The sequence below is a fragment of the Protopterus annectens genome, chromosome 10.part0, assembly GCF_019279795.1.
Source record: "Protopterus annectens isolate FY-2018-M chromosome 10.part0, PAN1.0, whole genome shotgun sequence".
Lineage (NCBI taxonomy): Eukaryota > Metazoa > Chordata > Ceratodontiformes > Protopteridae > Protopterus > Protopterus annectens.
This window is the reverse complement of record NC_056744.1, coordinates 11562114-11580215: the sequence shown is the minus strand read 5'-3', so window position 1 is coordinate 11580215 and position 18102 is coordinate 11562114. Positions and strand designations below refer to the sequence as shown.

Below are 18102 nucleotides of genomic sequence, written 5' to 3'. Positions count from 1 at the left end.
GTCAGGGTGAAATATTTTTAGATGGTAATCCTAGTATAGCAACCAGATAGCAGAAACCCCCCTCCAGGCCACACATCACTTTGCAATATCCTGTTTCAGCAAAGAATATTTGCTCATGACCGCTAAATAGTAGTGTTTATTGATAAATCAGAACTATTAATCCTGACCATTCTACCCATTCGATTCCTACTGAAATGTTCAGATGAAAGTAGTATCCCAATTTACTCTGCCCCAGTCTATACTACTGCTGTCTTACTGTGCTAACAGCCAAGCAGCAGATAAGGACTTGCCTTTCTGTCCACATCCTGTTTGCAGTACACATTCTTCTGTCTTCCATGGTGGCATGAGGTTATAGGGTTGTTCTTCCCTTTTACTTTATCATCTACTTTACCTGGCAACAGCAGAGAATGGATCTCTCTTTGATGCACATCTTTCCTTTCACTTCAGCACCTGTTTTACCTAGGAGCAGCAAAGAACAGATAGTTTGATACAGATCTCACCTGGTGATACAGGGTATTAGCTCATTTTCTTTGCTTCAGTGTCTGTTTATCTTGCAGTAGGTGAGAGCAGATCACTAATTCCTCACCTGTTGCTCCACAGGGGCACAGTTTCTTTGCGGTCCTAAAAGATGACTTCAGTTTCTCACCTGTTTCAGTAGTTTAAAGCCCATCCCTATGTATTTAATCTGTGCTTATCTTTCTTAGGTACCGATTATAAATATTTTCCCCTTTGTGTTTAATCTAGTGTACATATTATCTTCACCTTTCTGTCCCCACTCTTCTTACCCTCTGTAATTCAGCTATTTCTGCCAGATTGCAGCCATTTATTTTCAAGCATGCTTTGCTACATTGACAGTTCATCTGTCTGCTTAATTTATTTAATTTATTTTATTTGTATTTGTTTACTGGGGTAATGCACTGGTCATTATTGGTCTATTTTAATATCAGCTGGGTAAAATACAAAACATTTCACAAACAAAAAATGCAGAAATGTAAGCAGTAACAGAATAGTTCAGAGTGATTACATAGAAAAAAAACTGTGTATGTACATTCCAGTGAACAAGCACAGTGCAATGTGCAATCAAGCAGAGTGTAATGTAGAATATGTATATTCATTTCTAAAATAGGTCAGTCTTCAGTGAATTGTGAAAGAGAGGAGAAGAGACTCTGGAAGGAGAAGGGTTAAGTGATACGTCCTGAGTTGTTGCAGAAGTATTTGGCTTGGATGAAGATGTGCTTTTGAGTTAGATTCTGAATTTGGAATGTGTTGATTTCCTTAATGTTGATGAGGAGAGCTTGCCAAAAGTAGATGCCTGAGAGGAAAAAGCATGTGCTGTGTTGTGGAGTTTGGTTTTAGGGGTAGTGTGAATTGGTATGGCATATGAGTAGTATCTCAAGTTGTTTGAGGAGTTCTTTTTCGTGATGTCTAGCTGCATGGGGAGTAAATGTGTTGAATTGGAGTGGTTTGTAGAGCTGTGATCCTAAATGTAAGTTAGATCTTTGTATTATAGATAGCCTTTTGGCTTTTTCTAGGGTGATACAAAATCACATGTCTGTAAGCATCACTGTAATGGATTGGCAGATTATGTTAGACATAGTTTGGTGTGTAACAATGTTTTACTGGAGGTAGAAGTAAAAATTGGAAGCCCATACTCAAGTTGAGAAAGGAGAACTCCTTTGCCAGTAGCTGTTCCAGCTGGTCGGGATAGAAAAGGGGAGCTGCTTGTGGCCTGGAAGAGGAGGGAGTTTATTTTGGCTCTTGTTGACTATGTGGAAATGGAAGTTTAGTGACTGATAAAGTCATAGTTCTAGGTATTTGAAGGTGGGGGTTTTGTCTTTGGAATGGTTGTGTAGGTTAAAGATATTTAGTCAGGTGCTTGGTGAATTTTCTGTGGAGTCCTAAAAAGCATAGTTTTGGTCTTGGTGGGGTTGAGAAGTAGTTTATGGTTTATGAGCCATTGGTGGAACTCATGCAAGTCTGACTTGATCTGGCATTGAATGCTATTGTGAGAGTGACCTGATCAGTGAATGATTCCACTGAACACAGAAGGTGTTATAAGACATCTGGGAACACAGGTTAATAGCAACCTCTCTTTTGACTACCACATTGCCACTTTGGTCAGAAAGTCCAATGTGGCACATCTCATTACTAAGGGTTTTGCATCCAGGAAGAAAGAGATCATTGTCTCCCTTTACTCTTCCCTCATTAGGCCAATCATTGAGTACAGTGCCCCATTTGGCATGTACCTCACTAAACACCTGCAGCAACTGGAGAGACCGCAAAAGTACCTCACAAAGAGTATCCTAGACTTTAAACGTTTGTCCTATACGGACAGACTAAACAAACTCCAAATATTCTCTGTTTCATATCGCCTACTTAGAGGCGACCTCTGCTTGACTTATAAAGCCATGTCTGACCCACCTCTGTTAGAAATGCTATATCTAAAGAAATCCTAATCCCTCCGCACCACACGCTCCAGAGACCTCAACCTCATTACCACAATCAACACAACATGTTGGAGGGACAGATTCATAACCCAGAGACTCCCCATGCTATGGAATAGACTTCCCATACATGTCAAGCATAGCACCTCACTGGCCCTCTTTAAGAGAAATCTAGATGAGTGAATGTGAAATAGAAAATTCACCCCAGGGATCACTCTAGTGGCTTTACTCGATAGAGGTACTAGGAACTAAGGTCGGGTGGCACAATGCCAGGTTAATCCTATGGGCTAGACTTGTAAAGGCCCCAGGGCCATTAGCCTAATACACACCTATGAACCTATCGTATCATCAGCATAGGGGATAAATGAGCGATAAGGAGGTCACAAGAAAGTTTGTTAATGAATATGGAGAAGAGGAGGGGCAAGAATGGATCCTTGTAGTAAGCCTTTGGTAATGGGTGCAGATTCTGATTGGGAGGATCCTATTTTTAACTCTGAAGTGTCTGTCCGTGAGGACGTTTTTAAAAAAAGGGAGGGTGTCTGTACTTATACCAGTTTCATTTAGTTTTTTTTGGAGAAGATAGTGGCCAATGAGGTCAAATGCTTTGGCAAGAGTATAAACATGGCACCTGTAAGGAGGTCACTGTGAAGAGTTTAGCGGGATGTCATCAGTTATTAATCAAAGTGATGTCATAGTACTTCATCCAGCCCAGAATCCATGCTGTTTGTAGAAGAACAGGTGGTACTCCTAGGTGTAGAAGAAGAGTTAGGTGTAGACTGTCTTTTCAAGAATTTTGCCCATAATTGGCATGATGGATAATTGGATGGCTATGAGAGGTATGTTTTGGGTTGGTTTGCTTTAGGAGGTATTTAATTATAGCAGTTTTCCAAAACTGTGGAATGATATTTTGTGTGAGACATAGATTATGCAGGTGGATGAGAGGGAAGACATAGAAGCTCTCTGCTGTGATATATGAATTAGAGGTTTAAGTTGCCAGATCCAGGAGGTGTGAAGTGGAGATATTTTCAACTAAAATAGAGACTTCTTTGGGACGTATGCATTTGACGTGGAAGAGAGGAATGAATGGTGGCGGGATGGGCAATATGTGATCTGTGGGAGATATGAATTATTGATGGGAGATTGTTAAATTCTTTATGGTAATCTTCTGGAGAACGTTTTGCTGTACCACACTGAATGGTGTTTCTAGACATGATGATATAAGGAAATGTTCTTCCCCTAAGTAAGTTAACCTCTTTTCTAAAAGTGTTTGGGAGAATGTAAGAGGGTATTTTTTTTGTTTGTTTGGAGATTTCTTTGTGCTTTCTGATGGACTTCTTGGCTGAGTTACGCAAGACTATAAAGGAGGTGCTCTTGTCAGTTGTGAAGTTCTGTTTCCATTTTTGACTGCTCCATCCCTTAGAATTTAAAAGATATTTGAGTTCAGTCGATATCCATTCAGTTTTGGTGGGTTTATAAATCCTTGGGTAAGTGGGAAGAATTTGTCTTGCAGTTGGAGTAAAAACTTGGTTAGGCTTACAGCTGCTGTTTAGGGTCATGTAAGGAGCCGTGTGGCTTCAGTTGTGGGCTGCGAGAAAGGTTCTGAGTATCTGAAGGCTTTTGATATTGATGGTAGTTTTACAGGGTGGTTGAAAACTGTAGAGGTGATTGGGCAGTGTTCTGTTAGTGATCGTGGCAGAATGTTTAGGTTGGTATGTTTATAAAAATCAGGTCAAGTGTGGAGTGTTTGGAGGACCCATGGTTAGGTCTTCTTGGTTCTTTTATGAGTTGAAGGGGACATATATCTGCTAGGAAAGTACACATGTCAGATGAAAGAGGCCAAGATAATTAAAAGTGATGTAACCTAGAATGATTATATTTTTGGGACAGTTAAGGATGTTATTGATGAGTGATTTGAATTTATTTAGAGAAGCAGAGGGTGGTAGATAGGCTCATTTTGCCAACCAGTCCACCAAACTTACATCCTGCATTGTTGTCCATCTGACTCAAAACACTGTAGATCACCTTATAAATACTTAATAATTGCACTGTTGGATTTCTCCCGCATTATTACCAGTTGGGCAGTACTTGAGGTATGGCTCCAAATCCACCAACCACACACACTGGTGTTACCGAATCTTGGCAAAATAATTACTTTTGCTCATCTGCTTGTATTGGAGATAATTCCATAAGTCATTTTGAATGAAATACAGGCATAAGATCATGAGGGGAAAGCCATTCTAAACATACAAAATGTCACACTGGTTAATCTTGTCTTCCAGCTGGATTGGAACACACGTAACCATAGAATACCATACATAACCACTTTAGCGTATTCTACATACCTTTCTCCATATCAGACAGAAATTGAAAATATAATAAATTACATGTACCTTAAAGATATTTCATAGAGCATTATGATAGCTGGCTACAATTTAAATGTCACAAGTGAACCCAGGTCTGTGTAGGGCACTACCTCAACCATATTGATCCATCTGAAAAGGACCAGTCATAAACACTCACTACTTGATCCAGATGTTCTTCGTGTTTCACTGTTGCAGCCATCACATTTGGGTTATCCCTGTCAGGGTAGCCCTCGGCCTGCCCGAGTACCAGAGACTTAGTATTTCTGCATCGGTTGTTGTCACTTGAGGACTGACATCAGGTCATCAGTAGTATAAAGTAAAGCAGCCAATGCCATTACATCAGTCTTTCTTGCTATGGAGCCCGAATCAGAAGCAGTTTGCACGAGTGCCAGTCGACCGCTACCTGAATTTCGTCTACCAAATTGAAGTTGAAGTCTTCTAAAGCCAAAAAGCCCATTGGGGATCCTTTTTTCTTGCACTAACCAATATCAGAAAAAGTTCATTGTCTCGCCTGTGGAAAGCAAATACCACACCGAGACTTCCTCTCTTACTGCATCACTTGTTTAGGCCCAGACCACGACATCCCCCATTGTCCATTCTGTGCTTTGTTCAATGCCAGAACTATCCATCATCGGGCCCTTATTGTAGCCAGATATTTTCGCTTACAGTCTTTGAATTCCGATATGGCTTCGGTAAGCCATCCAACAGCAGATGATCTGAAAAAAACGTAAAGATAAAGACAGAGACAGACTGCACTGTTCCAAACCTACCGACGACACTTTCGTTAAGCTAGTCGTCAGTTCTCTGGTACTCAGTGAGGCACTTTCACAGTCCCTGATGCCCACTTCTGTGGATTCACAGGCCGCTACCACGACCCTTTCAGAGTCCAGTGTGCTGCAAAACTCTTCTTCGACTAAGGATCCTGTGGTCGTCTCTACCTTGGAAGGGGCAGGAGCCGCTGAGCAGGCATTGGCTTCTGAGGAAGTCCTTCTCACTACCAAATCTCGACAAAAAACAAAGTCTTCTTTCACTAATACCGATCTTTCAAAAACGACCAAGTTTCTTAGGTCCAGGGTATGAACCACACCCAGAAACCGACGACCCACTCTCAGCCGCCTGCCACCTTGCCTCAGTCTCAAATGCTTAAAATGGCGAAGACCTTGTTATGCTGATCAGGGGAAGTCAAGTTACCCCCTCCAAAAGGAAAAGAGATCTGTCCCCTGTAGTTTTGTCTGAACAGGAGTCAGATGAAGCTGATGCATCAGAATATGAAGACACGCAACCCCTCTCCACATATGAGGATTCTGATGCAGAGGATTCCATTCCTTCAGCCTCCCCACAGAGGATTTTTCCTTTGGGAAATCCTGCATACCTTAAGGGAGCATTTACAATGGGAGAGTCAGGACTACCCTCAGTCTATGAAGAGACTCAGGGAATTCCTAGATCTTCCACAACACAAACCATTGGCCATTCCCCCAGTCCTGGATGTTATGGAGGATGCTTTCCTCAAATCCAGCTTGACAACTGATGCCCTCCCTCCTGCTCCCAGAAAACCAGACAGGCACTATAGAGTCCCTGACTCTCACAAATATCTTTTTAAAAATCCTACAGCTGACCCTGAGGTCGTATCTCAAGGGCCTAAAGGGATTAAAGCAACCTCTGCTAAGAATCCCACCCCCTCAGACAGGGATTCCCGAGCATTGGACAGATGGGGTAAAAAAGTATACACCTCAGCTTCTCTTGCTATCAGGGCACTAAACTGTCAGTTCCATATGCTGAAATTTCAGCAACATACCTTGGAACTCCTTAAACATAAAAAGTCTTCCTTTCCTTTTTGGGCAGAATCTAAAGATTTACAAGAGTTAATGCATTCTGCAAGTCAGGTAACTACCACACCTTGCACTGTGGTTTTGATGCCCTAGAAGCTTCTTGCAGGGCAGCAGTCACTGGATCTGTCATTAGAAGGCATGCATGGCTTAAGGAATAGCCCCTGCCTGACCATGTCAAATCTAAATTGTTGGATGCCCCCTTGCACAAAGATAACTTATTTGGAACTAAGGCAGAAGTGGTCTTAAAAAGATGGAAGAAAAAACAAAATCTATGTAAAGAGTTAAGGATTTCTTGCAGGTCCAGTCCCCTAGGTTCAGCAAGCATTGCCCCCCCAAACACTGGTCCTTTCCTGCTCCCAGTAAACCAGCCCAGCCTAGGCCCCGTGGAAGCAGACCCCCCCCCAGACAGCAGCCACAGGGAATGCAGAGATCTAAGCAGTGGACTACCTCCACTTAGAAACCAGGGAGTTCTAAGCCCACCCCCTTATGGTAAGAACTCACAATGAATCACCTCCTCCACCCCCTCCCTCTGCCCACCTTCACTTACTCCTAGGAGGAAAACTCTCCTTTCACTCAAGCACCAGGGCCACGATTACCAAGGACCACTGGGTTCTGAACATTGTGTGTCAGGGTTACAAATTTTCCTTCCACACCCTTCCAACCCCAAAAGGGTTCCCAAATCTACTACCAAATCAGTGGGCAGAGGGTCAAAAGCAAATCCTTTCCCTGCTCTCTATGAGAGCAGTAGAGCACGTTTCTGCAGAACAGATAGGTCAAGGTTTCTACTCCAGACTTTTTCTGGCGCCCAGAAAAGAGGGCACCTGGTGCCCCATCCTCGATTTATCCATTCTAAACATCTTTCTGGTGATCTCAAAATTCAAAATGCTCACTCTCCAACAGTTGCTACCCATGCTCTCCAAGGATGCTTGCCTAGCCGCCCTAGATCTAAAAGAGGCTTACCTCCACATTCCTGTCAGGGAGTCATGCAGGAAATATCTCCGCTTCGGGGTAGAATCTCAACACTTTCAGTTCTCTGCGCTTCCCTTTGGCTTATCTATTGCTCCCAGAGTTTTCACAAAATGTCTGGCTCCAGCCATTGCCTTTTGCAGACAAAGAAATATTCAGATTTACCCATACTTAGACTAACTGCCTTATTCAGGCAGACAGCCAGAAAAAGCTACTCAAACACCTGGCCTTTGCCCTACTAACCTCCCTAGGGTACACAAGCAATGAAAAGAAATTTAAACAGGTGCCTACCCAAAGGATAATCTTCTGGGAGCAAATCTGGACACAGCATCCCAGATGGCATACCTTACACCAGAGAAACACATTTTCCTGACAGCCTACTTCTCTCAACTAGCCACCAGGCCCCAGCTATCTGCAAGGAAGATCCTGCAAGCTCTGGGGTTCATGGTATCTTGCATACTACTCATTCCTATGCCAGACTGCATATGAGGAAACTTCAATGGTACCTAAAGAGCCTTTGGTGTCAACACTCTCAAGACCTGGAAACTCTTCTACCTATAATTCCTTGCCTCAGAAAAGATTTTCTTTGGTGGGCAACAGCATGCTCCCTTAACAAGGGACTGCCTTTCTCCTCACCCCCCCACCACCCAGACCCTCACCACAGATGCATCAGACTATGCTTGGGGTGCTCAACTGAATGGCAGGTGCATACAGGGCCAACAGCAAGTCCCTCTGCACATCAGTCAAAAAGGGATGATGGCTGTGTAGCACGCCTTGATAGCTTTCAAGCCCCTTCTCTCTCCAGGGGCTCTCCTTATCAAATCAGACAACACCACTGTAATGTGGTACACACCACTGTAATGTGGTACACCAACAAGCAGGGAGGGACTCACTCCTACCCTCTGTCCAGGCTAGCCATGACCCTTGGGCACACAGCCTCTGCCATGCAACTACACCTGTTAGCACAGTTCCTACCAGGCTCTCTCAACTCTGGCAGACCAATTAAGCAGATACCTTCTGGACCCATACGAGTGGCAACTTAACAGATGTACCGTCACCCTAATAACTCAGAAATGGGGAACCCCGAAGGTTGACCTCTTTGCCTCCCACACCAACCATCAGCTCAGAAAATTCTGCACTAGGGAGCATCACTGCATGGCTTGGAAATTGGATGCCCTATCCTTCCCCTGGGTCAGTATATACCTTTCCTCCCCTACCTCTCAACCCCAGAGTACTGCTCAAAATAAGGGAGGAAAAACCAAGGACCATTCTTATAGCTCCAGACTGGCCCTGGCAACACTGGTACCCCTTGCTGCGCAGCCTGTCCCCGCTGCCTCCATGACATCTTTCTCAGATTCTAAACCTCCTGACCCAGAGCGAAGGGGAATTCATGCATCCCCAATTGCAGACACTCAGTTTGGCAGCTTGGCTTATTCGCTAACCCCGAACTCCATGAGGCCAGATGTCCTAGCACCAGAAAGTCTTATGCTGATAAATGGAAAATGTTCTGCACCTGGATCCAGGCTAAGGGAGCCAATATGGCACAGCCCTCCCTACCTCTCATCCTGGATTACTTAGTTGACCTACTACAAAGAGGCCTCTCTTTCTCCTCTATAAAAATTCATGCCTCTGCTATTTCTGCTCATTTTCCCACTGAACAGCCCTTTTTCTCACACCCTTTGATCAAACAGTTCCTAAGAGGGGCTAGCAACTTGAGGCCACCCAGAAGGGTACCAACACCAGCTTGGGACCTTAACTTTATATTGGAAAAACTCACCGTACCCCCTATCAAACCAGCTTCAGCAGAGCCAAAATTTTTCTCCTGGAAGATAGCATTCCTTCTAGCCATCACTTCAGCCAGAAGAGTCCCTGAGCTGCAAGCACTCATGGCTGTGGGAACCCTTCATCATCTTCCATGCAGACACGGTATCCCTCAGAACTAACCCATCTTTCATGCCCAGGGTGGTATCCAGTGTGGCTCTCAACCAATCCATTCATTTGTCCACCTTTTTTCCTAATCCGCAGAACAAGGGGGAAAGGATTCTGCACTCTCTAGATGTGCACAGACAGCTCAGATTCTATCTAGACAGGACTAAAGCCTTCAGAAAGTCTGATCAATTGCTGGTTAGCTTTGCTACAGGGGTAGAACAAAGCCGTCTCCAAACAAACCATTTCCAAATGGGGATAGCACACTGCATCCATTTCTGCTACAAACAGCATGGAAAGCCTCCCCCAAGGGGTCAGCACAGACTCCACCAGAGCAGCCTCCACCTCTGCAGTTTTCCTCAGAGGTGTCCTCACCAGAGACATCCTGGAGGCTGGCACCTGGACATCTGTTCACACTTTTACCAAGCATTACCACCTACCTCTCTTCTCCAAATCCAGGGCAGGGTTTGCCTCTGCAGTCATGCAGGGCATCCTAGCCAGCCCCTAGTTTCCTTGACTGCCTCCACCCATTTCCTCAGCTTTGGGAATCAACATAAATGTGATGACTACAACAGTGAAACACGAAGAACATAGTACAGTTGTGTACACTTACCATAAATGTAGATGTTCAAGTGTATTCACTGTTCCAGTCCTGGTTTCCCTCCCTTCATGCCCCTTTCTTCTCTTTCCTTACAAGTGACATACTGGTATTTATTTTCCACTGGTTGGGTTATCCCACCAGAACCTGGCCTCCTACTTGGGGACTCCTGATAGGTTAGGGCAAGAAAAACTGATGTAATGGCGTTGGCTGCTTTACTTTATACTATTGACGACCTGACATCAGTCCTCAAGTGACAGCAACCAACGCAGAAATACTAAGTCTCTGGAATTCAGGCCGGCTGAGGCCTACCCTGGCAGGGATAAACCAAATGTGATGACTGCAACAGTGAATACACTCTAGCATCTGCATTTATGGTAAGTGTACACAACTTTACTTTCTGAGCCACATGGGACATGGATGTAAATTGGTTCATGTACTCCACAGTTCCATTTATTTCACTGAAAACACAAAATAAACCACCTTCAATGGTCATAGACAGATCTTTCCCTAAAACAAAAGAACCAGAGCTACTTCATATTCTGGATAGCATTGACTAGTCCCCATTGTATACTGAAAATAATCCTAATTAAGTTCTAGTATATTATTTCGCAGACTAGTTCACAAGCAATTCAGGCTTGTGCTCCCTGAAACAGTTAGGAGACTAAAAGGCCCTGCTATCCTTTGTTGATGATAAATGTCATTTATTTGATGAAACAGATAGATAAAGCCTGGAAGATCTGAACCCAATACTGTATTGCACCAAGAATACAGCAGTCTTAGAAAAGCATGTAGATTAGTCATGAATACAGCCAAAGTTGCATGTTAGAAATAGGAAATTGTCTGTTTTTGTTAACCTCAAGCATTATGGCAGACTAGCAAAGAACTTGCCAACATATCACCGACAAAATAATATACAACAAACCCATCATAAAATGCTGCTTCTGTCTCTGAATGCAAAACCACTCTACTTCAGTTAACTTCATTTTTATGGTATAATCTTGCCTTGATAAGCTAGACAACACTGAATAGATAGATTTGGCAAACCCCACCCAGCATTTTTTAAAATGATCTCAGAAAAAAATTGTACAACCTCTTTTTTTCCTTTTCAATCTCTCACTCACTTCTGTCATTATACCAACAGCTTTCAAACACACCACTGTATCTCTGACTGCTCTGATACAGTGAGCCTAGAGACCACTTGCTAACATTTGCCCCTTCACTAAAACCTTTGAAAACTTGTTTACATATAATCAATCACATTATTAACTGCAGGCTTCTCTCCAACGAGCATCCCAGTGTTCATAACACCATCACAGCTCTGCATATACTTGCCAACATTGTAAATAGTAATAATAATGAAAGTAATGTAACTGCAAGATTTTTCCTAAGTAGTCTTGGAGATGGTCAACTATAAGCTGCTTTTATTTAAGCTAGCTAAATTTAAATTTAGGCATGAAACCATTTCGTGACAGAAGAACTATTTAGCAGATAGATCCTTTTGATTTCTGGCAAATTTCCACTTCACAGATGTAGGAATAATTATTTGTAGTGTTCATCAAGATCAGTTTTTGGGCAACTTCTCTTTTCCCTCTCTTTATAAATGATTTGATACACAATCTCCCTTCTTTAAAAGCTGTTCTTTATACTGCTGACATCTTCCTACTACATTCTGACATTTCTGTCACTACTTTCTCACAAAATTTAAAATAATATAACGTTATATAACATAACTAATATTATATGACATAAAACTAACTTATAACACTTGAGTTTTGCTTACATTATCCATAAAGAGAAGTCCCCCCCCCCCCCCCAAAAAAAAAAAAAAGAGCTGGTAATGCACAACCTTCATCGGCTTCAGAGCCTGGCAATTATCCCTTTAACTAACATAGACTTGGGCATGAAATTGTCCTTTTCACTGCCTAGTGAGCTTCTTAACAGTGTTGCTACCTCCTATATTCTTTGGCTAAGAGTTTGTTACTGTATCTCATATTTGCTTTTAGCAGCAGCCCACATGACCTTAGCTAAAAATATCCTAATTCCCAAGGTGGGAAATATGCCCTACCTCTGACTACCCTTCCTACTTCTTATAACACCCACAAAATTCAAGTTGCTGAAAATAATAATCGGATTTCCTCTCCTAGCCACATTGCCTTTCTGTTACATTCAGATCCAGTATCTACTGGGTACATTTATTTTCAAAATTCTCACTCTTGGTTATTGCCCACCCCTTAAAAGACTAATGCAAATTAGAGACCAAAGCTACTCTATTAGAAGCAAGATGATACTGCCATACTTGTCAGGCCAAAATTTAAACTAGCCATCTGAGAAAAAGAAAAAGTGTTATCAGGCAGAGGACTTGCACCAGATACAATGCAGAGTAAAAAAAAAAAAAAAAATTGCAACACTTTGGAGACATTCAAGAATAATATAATTTTCAGCAAAATGAATCCAAATTTACTTGCCTTCATGACACTGGTTAGCCATAGCAACTAGTGCAGACAGTTTCTATTGCCCCCTTTTTTACCCACTTAGATATGCTTGGAAGGAAATGTTTAGTCCTATGTACATATTATAAAGGTTGAACTAAATGTAGTTACAGTTAAGTCTTAATACATTTTTTAGCAATATCCTATTATTCCTGCAAAGATGCCATGAAAGAAAATTTTCATCTATGTGTATATTGTAAATCTTTTAAAAACAATATCTGTCATAACTGTAACACAATTAGGTGCACAGACTCCTCCCACGGAGTGTAGGATATAAAGGCCTCACACTATATTTTCTTTATAGGTTCATAGGTAGGTACTAGGCTATTGGCCCTAGGGCCTATACAAGCCTAGCCAAAAAGGTACCCTGGCTTTTGTCACCCAAGAAAATAATTTTCCTGTGCCCCTGTCAAGCAGAACCACAGAAGTGATCCCCGGGGTGAATTTCCTATTACCCATCCAATCATCAAGATTTTTCTTGAAGAGTGCTAATGAGGAGCTCTGTTTGACATAGATAGGTAGTCTGTTCCAGAGTATGGAAAGTCTCTGGGACAGGAATCTATCCCTCCAGCATGTTTTGTTTATTGTGGTGACAAGGTTTAGGTCCCTAGAGCGTGTAGCTCTGAGAGATTGGTATTTCTTTAAGTGGAGCATGTCCAACAGCTCTGGGTTTGACATAGCTTTGTATGTTAGGCAGAGATTGCCTCTGAGTAGGCGATATGCGATGGAGTAAAGCTGGAGTTTTTTGAGTCGGTCTGCGTAAGGCATCTGTTTGAGGCCAGTAATCCTCTTTGTGAGGTATTTTTGCGGCCTTTCCAGTTGTTGTAGATGTCTTGTGAGGTACATACCAAAAGGGGCTTTGTACTCTATAATGGGTCTAATGAGTGATGAGTAGAGGGGAACAATGACCTCTTTTTTTCTGGAGGAGAAACCTTTTGTTGTGAGGTGTGCCATGTAGAAGGATTTCCTGACCACTGTGGCAATGTGATTATCAAAGGAGAGACTACTGTCCACCTGTGTGCTAAGGTCTCTTATCACACTTTCGGTGTTAAGTAGACTACTGTCTGTGTGGTAGTTCATGGGTACAGAGTTTTTACCAAAGGGGATGACAGTGCACTTTTTGGCATTGAGCTTGAGACCATGGCTTTGACACCAGGCATCTGTCTCAGTGAGGCCCTTTTGTAGGATGTCCACATCGTTAGGAGTTTCGATTATGGCTCCTAGTTTGCAGTCATCTGCAAATTTAGTTAGCCAAAGACCTTCTGTGTTAGCCTGTACTTCAGAGAAGTAGATACCAAACAGGAGAGGACCCAGGACTGAACCCTGTGGTACTCCACATGTCAGTGGTCTGAAGTCTGATTTTATAGTCTGCTACTTTTACAGTGTGGGTTTTGTCAGTAAGCCAGCTGGCAACCCATCTTGTGACATAGGGATTTATACCTGGTTTAGTGAGTTTATCTATAATTCCAGAGTGGGGGATGGTGTTGAATACCTTGGCAAGATCTAGATAGGCTTCGTGAACCACCTTACTCTCATCTATGGCTTTGGTGACTACTTCAAAGAAGTCTATCAGGTTTAGGAGACATGATCTGCCTTTTACAAACCCAAACTGTGTGGGGTCCAGAGGTTGGAGATGTCCAGTGTCTTTGTTCCATGATGATACGTTCCATGGCCTTGCAGACCAGGCTCATCAGGCTAATGGGGCGGTAGTTCTCAGGGTCTGTTGTGGCCCCCCCCCCTTTGTGGAGTGGGATAACCGTCGCAGTGCACCATTCAATGGGCACAAAGCCTGAGGTGAGGCTATGATTGAACATGGTACTTAGGTGGGGTGCCAGTTCATTCTGTAGTTCATGTAGAAGGCAGCCTGGAATGTTGTCAGGTCCCATGGATGCTGTGTTCTTGGCTTTGGAGAGTGAGGTTTTTACCTGTGCAGCCGTGATTGCAGGAACTTTGCATTCATCTGGTATAAAGATGGGCCCTTTAGGGGGTGAGGGGGGGGGGGTAAAGTTAGCACTGAATCTGTCTGCCAGGATGTTGGCAATATCAGTTGGTTCTGTATATTTAGTGTCATTGTGCTGTAACTCAGAGCAGATCTGAGTGTTGCCATTGAGATTCTTGACATAGCTATAGAATGATTTGTGGTTGTGTTTAGAATCAGTGGCGGTTTTGTTTTCATAACTAGCTTTGGAGGATTTTATGAGGGATCTCAGCTTCTTACTGAGGCTGACCAGGGAGTTCCTCCAATCGTGTGATTTTACTCTTTTTTGCAACAGTTTCTTTCTTCTGTTGTAGAGTTTGTTTATGGCAGAAGACCACCAGATTGGCTTCCTTTTTTGGAGGATAGCATCTTGGTTCTGTTAGGGATAGCATGATCCATGCACTCGTGTAAGTGCTTATAAAGTGCATTTGTGTAGGATTCAGCAGTCGTACCTCTATTGTCCATCTGCATGGGTGTTGTGAAGTTTGCCACTTCTGTCTTAAGAAGCGTGAAGTTGGCTTTGGAGAAATTTTTTATGGTTGTTTTCCTAATGGGGGTGGGAGCGGGATGTGGATGTCTAGGGTGATTAGCTTGTGGTCGGATCTGACCGAGGAGCTGACTTCTGGTGTGGAACACCGGTCGCCCATGTTGGTAATGACCATGTCTAGGATATTGCTGCCCCTGGTGGGGATGTGGATAAGTTGATCCAAGGCATTGGAATTGATGATTTCCAGAAAACGTTGAGCAAAACAGTTGGTACACGTGTAGTTTTCCCAGTTAATGGTAGGGTAGTTGAAATCACCCATTGTTAGAATGTTGGGTTGTACCTTAATATTTTCCAGTGTATCAAGAAAAGAGGAATGAGAATCCTGGGGCATGGTGGGGGGTCTGTAGCAAGCTACAATATGGATTGCGGTTTTGCCCAGAGTTAGTTGAACTTGGATAATCTCGGATGCATTATGCTGAGCAACTAGCTTGGAGGTGTGGATATCCTTAATGAATGTGGACACGCCTCCACCTTTAGTGTTTCGGTCCGGGTTTGGTGGCCGAAAGGTGTGGTATGAATTATACCCTGGTAATACAGGGGTGCTCTCTGGAGCTTTGAACCAGGTCTCTGTCACTGCACAGATGTCAGTGTTTTCCATTTTAAGTGTGCCTCGACTGAGTGCATTTTGAGGTTTAGACTTCTAGCAATGAGTAGCATTACCCTCAGATTTTGCTTGCTTGTACCTGTTATGGTGGTGAATTTGTCATTTGAACCTTACCTAAAAAAGGCACTATAGGGGTGGCAGGAGCCTTTGCCAGTATCCAGAATCCCAAGGGGGACAGGTGCAGGCCATCTCTGGCAAAGCAGCGTGGTCTGTCGATCATGTCATCCCAGGCAGACAGATACTGGATTCCCTTAGAATGACACCAGAAGCTTAGCCAATTTTTAAAGTCAATCATTTTGTCCTTGTACTGTGGTATCATTCTGGGTGATGGCAGGATGCTACTCAGGGCTAGGGTCATACCTGCCTGGGCTACAAGATCGGAGAGCTCCTATTTTTCACTTTTCTGATTCTGTCTTGCATACCTTTGCTAATTTTGATTACAGTACCTTTGTACTCTGATCACGACTGAAAATGTTAAGTAGGACCAGATCACTTAACCTGGTATTAAATTATAAAGTAAAATTCATTGCAGGGTAAAATAAATGCCTCCTTCTGTACCAGTATCAGATCCAGTGTTAGTCTCTCCAAATGTAGATTTGATAGTTAATGAGTCAGAGCTTAAATTTTCTTTTTTATGTAAGGCTTTCCTCGTATTTTAAAGAGGGATGTTCCCCCCCTTTTTATTTCTGCTGTCTTACATTGCTTTAAAAATGGCAGAATAGATCATTTTGACCTTATTGCGTAAGCTTTTGTGTCATGTTTTTAAACATCTTTATTATAGCATTACATTTTAAGCTCTAATATGTGTTTGCAAACATTGACAGCAAAAAAAGCAAACCATAATAAAAGATGTGATGTTGTCCTGTCTCGCTTTCATTCTTAAGTGGTTGGGTCCAGAACCGATCCTCTGTTCCGACTCGGCCTTATACAAAGCTCAAAGTCTTCCAGTAGCTCGTGGCTGTAACCCTATCCCATCATGCCCTAGGAAAGCTCCCCAGATCTTGTTTGCCGTCAAACAAGATTGGGTGCTTCAATACTGGCTTTGGCTAAGTGGAGTTTTCTTTTCCTTGTTTTGGATAATTGTCAGTTAATTAATATGAATACATTTTCTAGAGTTTATTAGATACATTTAACTAGTCTGAGTGTGTGCTTCTGTTGGATTTTGCTGTTGGCCATCGTTTTCTTCTCTAGGCCTTTTCCCTTCCCTGTCCCGGCTTAAACGCCCGTTTTAGTTAGAGGGCTTCCTTTTGTTTTGCTTTAACAGGCTCTTTTAAATTAGAGAGCTTTGTGAACTTAAGGTTTTTCCTCCTTACTTCCTCTTAAATTACCATGCAAGCTCGTTTAAATTAGATGGCTGCCATTGCCCATCCCCCTTTTAACTCTGGGCAGATTTGTTTACTGAGAAAACTGCTTTTTTCTGTTCTAATTTGTAGAGCTTTTCCTTCAGTGTTTATTCTCTTCTTGTTTAAAAAAAAAAAAAAAATATATATATATATATATATATATATATATATATATAGGTTTACTATCATAATTATCATAAAAAAAAAGTGTATTATTAACGAAGTAAAAAACGAAAGCGAGGACCAATGCAGGCTAAAAATGTTCTCCAATTTTATTACCACACAAATCCACGAAAAATAAATACACAAAATGAACGCCTTCGCACTCGCAGCGTTTTCGTCCAGATGGACTTCATCAGATAAAGAGTTTGGAGTTTGGCGGAGTACTTTACGTTTTTCTTCATTATTAGCGAAGTGTTTCACCGAAAGTACACAATACCAAACGTTCCTAATGTTGGAAAACACATGACATTTTCGACATTTAACAGCAATCCCACCCTTCCCTTAACTCCCTAACTAGCTAGCCTAAAATCCCGTTTATGCAGGGGGCAAGCCCCCCCTGCACTCCCCACACCTCCCTAACTTAATATTCCAACTCCGAGATCGCACTACAGTGAGGAAAGGGATGTATTTCCCTAACCAAACTGTACTGCGATCCCTTTACATGAGCAAACGTTATAATTGCGAATACACAGTCCATTCGCAGTTATACCGTTCGCTCACGTAACCTGCCGAAATATGAAGTATTCGAACATCTGTTGTTCGAATACTTCATAGCCGTGCAATTGCACGGAGAAATGTTAATGGTAAACCATATATATATATATATATATCTGTGTGTGTGTGTGTGTGTGTATATATATATATATATATATATATATATATATATATTTTTTCCCCTTGTGTAGCAATTAGCTGTGATAGTTGTTGTTACAGCTATAATGTCTAAGGATCCTAAGGAAACTAAACCCTCTAGATTCAAGAAATGTGGGAAGTGTAATCAAAAATTTTC

At 42.4% G+C, this 18102-nt stretch overlaps 1 protein-coding gene across 2 annotated transcripts in view; it reads left to right on the top strand.

The window, feature by feature from the left end:
* The window catches only part of TMEM94 (transmembrane protein 94), a 2655014-nt gene that overhangs the window by 2494053 nt on the left and 142859 nt on the right, over positions 1 to 18102 (top strand). The gene's annotated exons all lie outside the window — the stretch shown is intronic.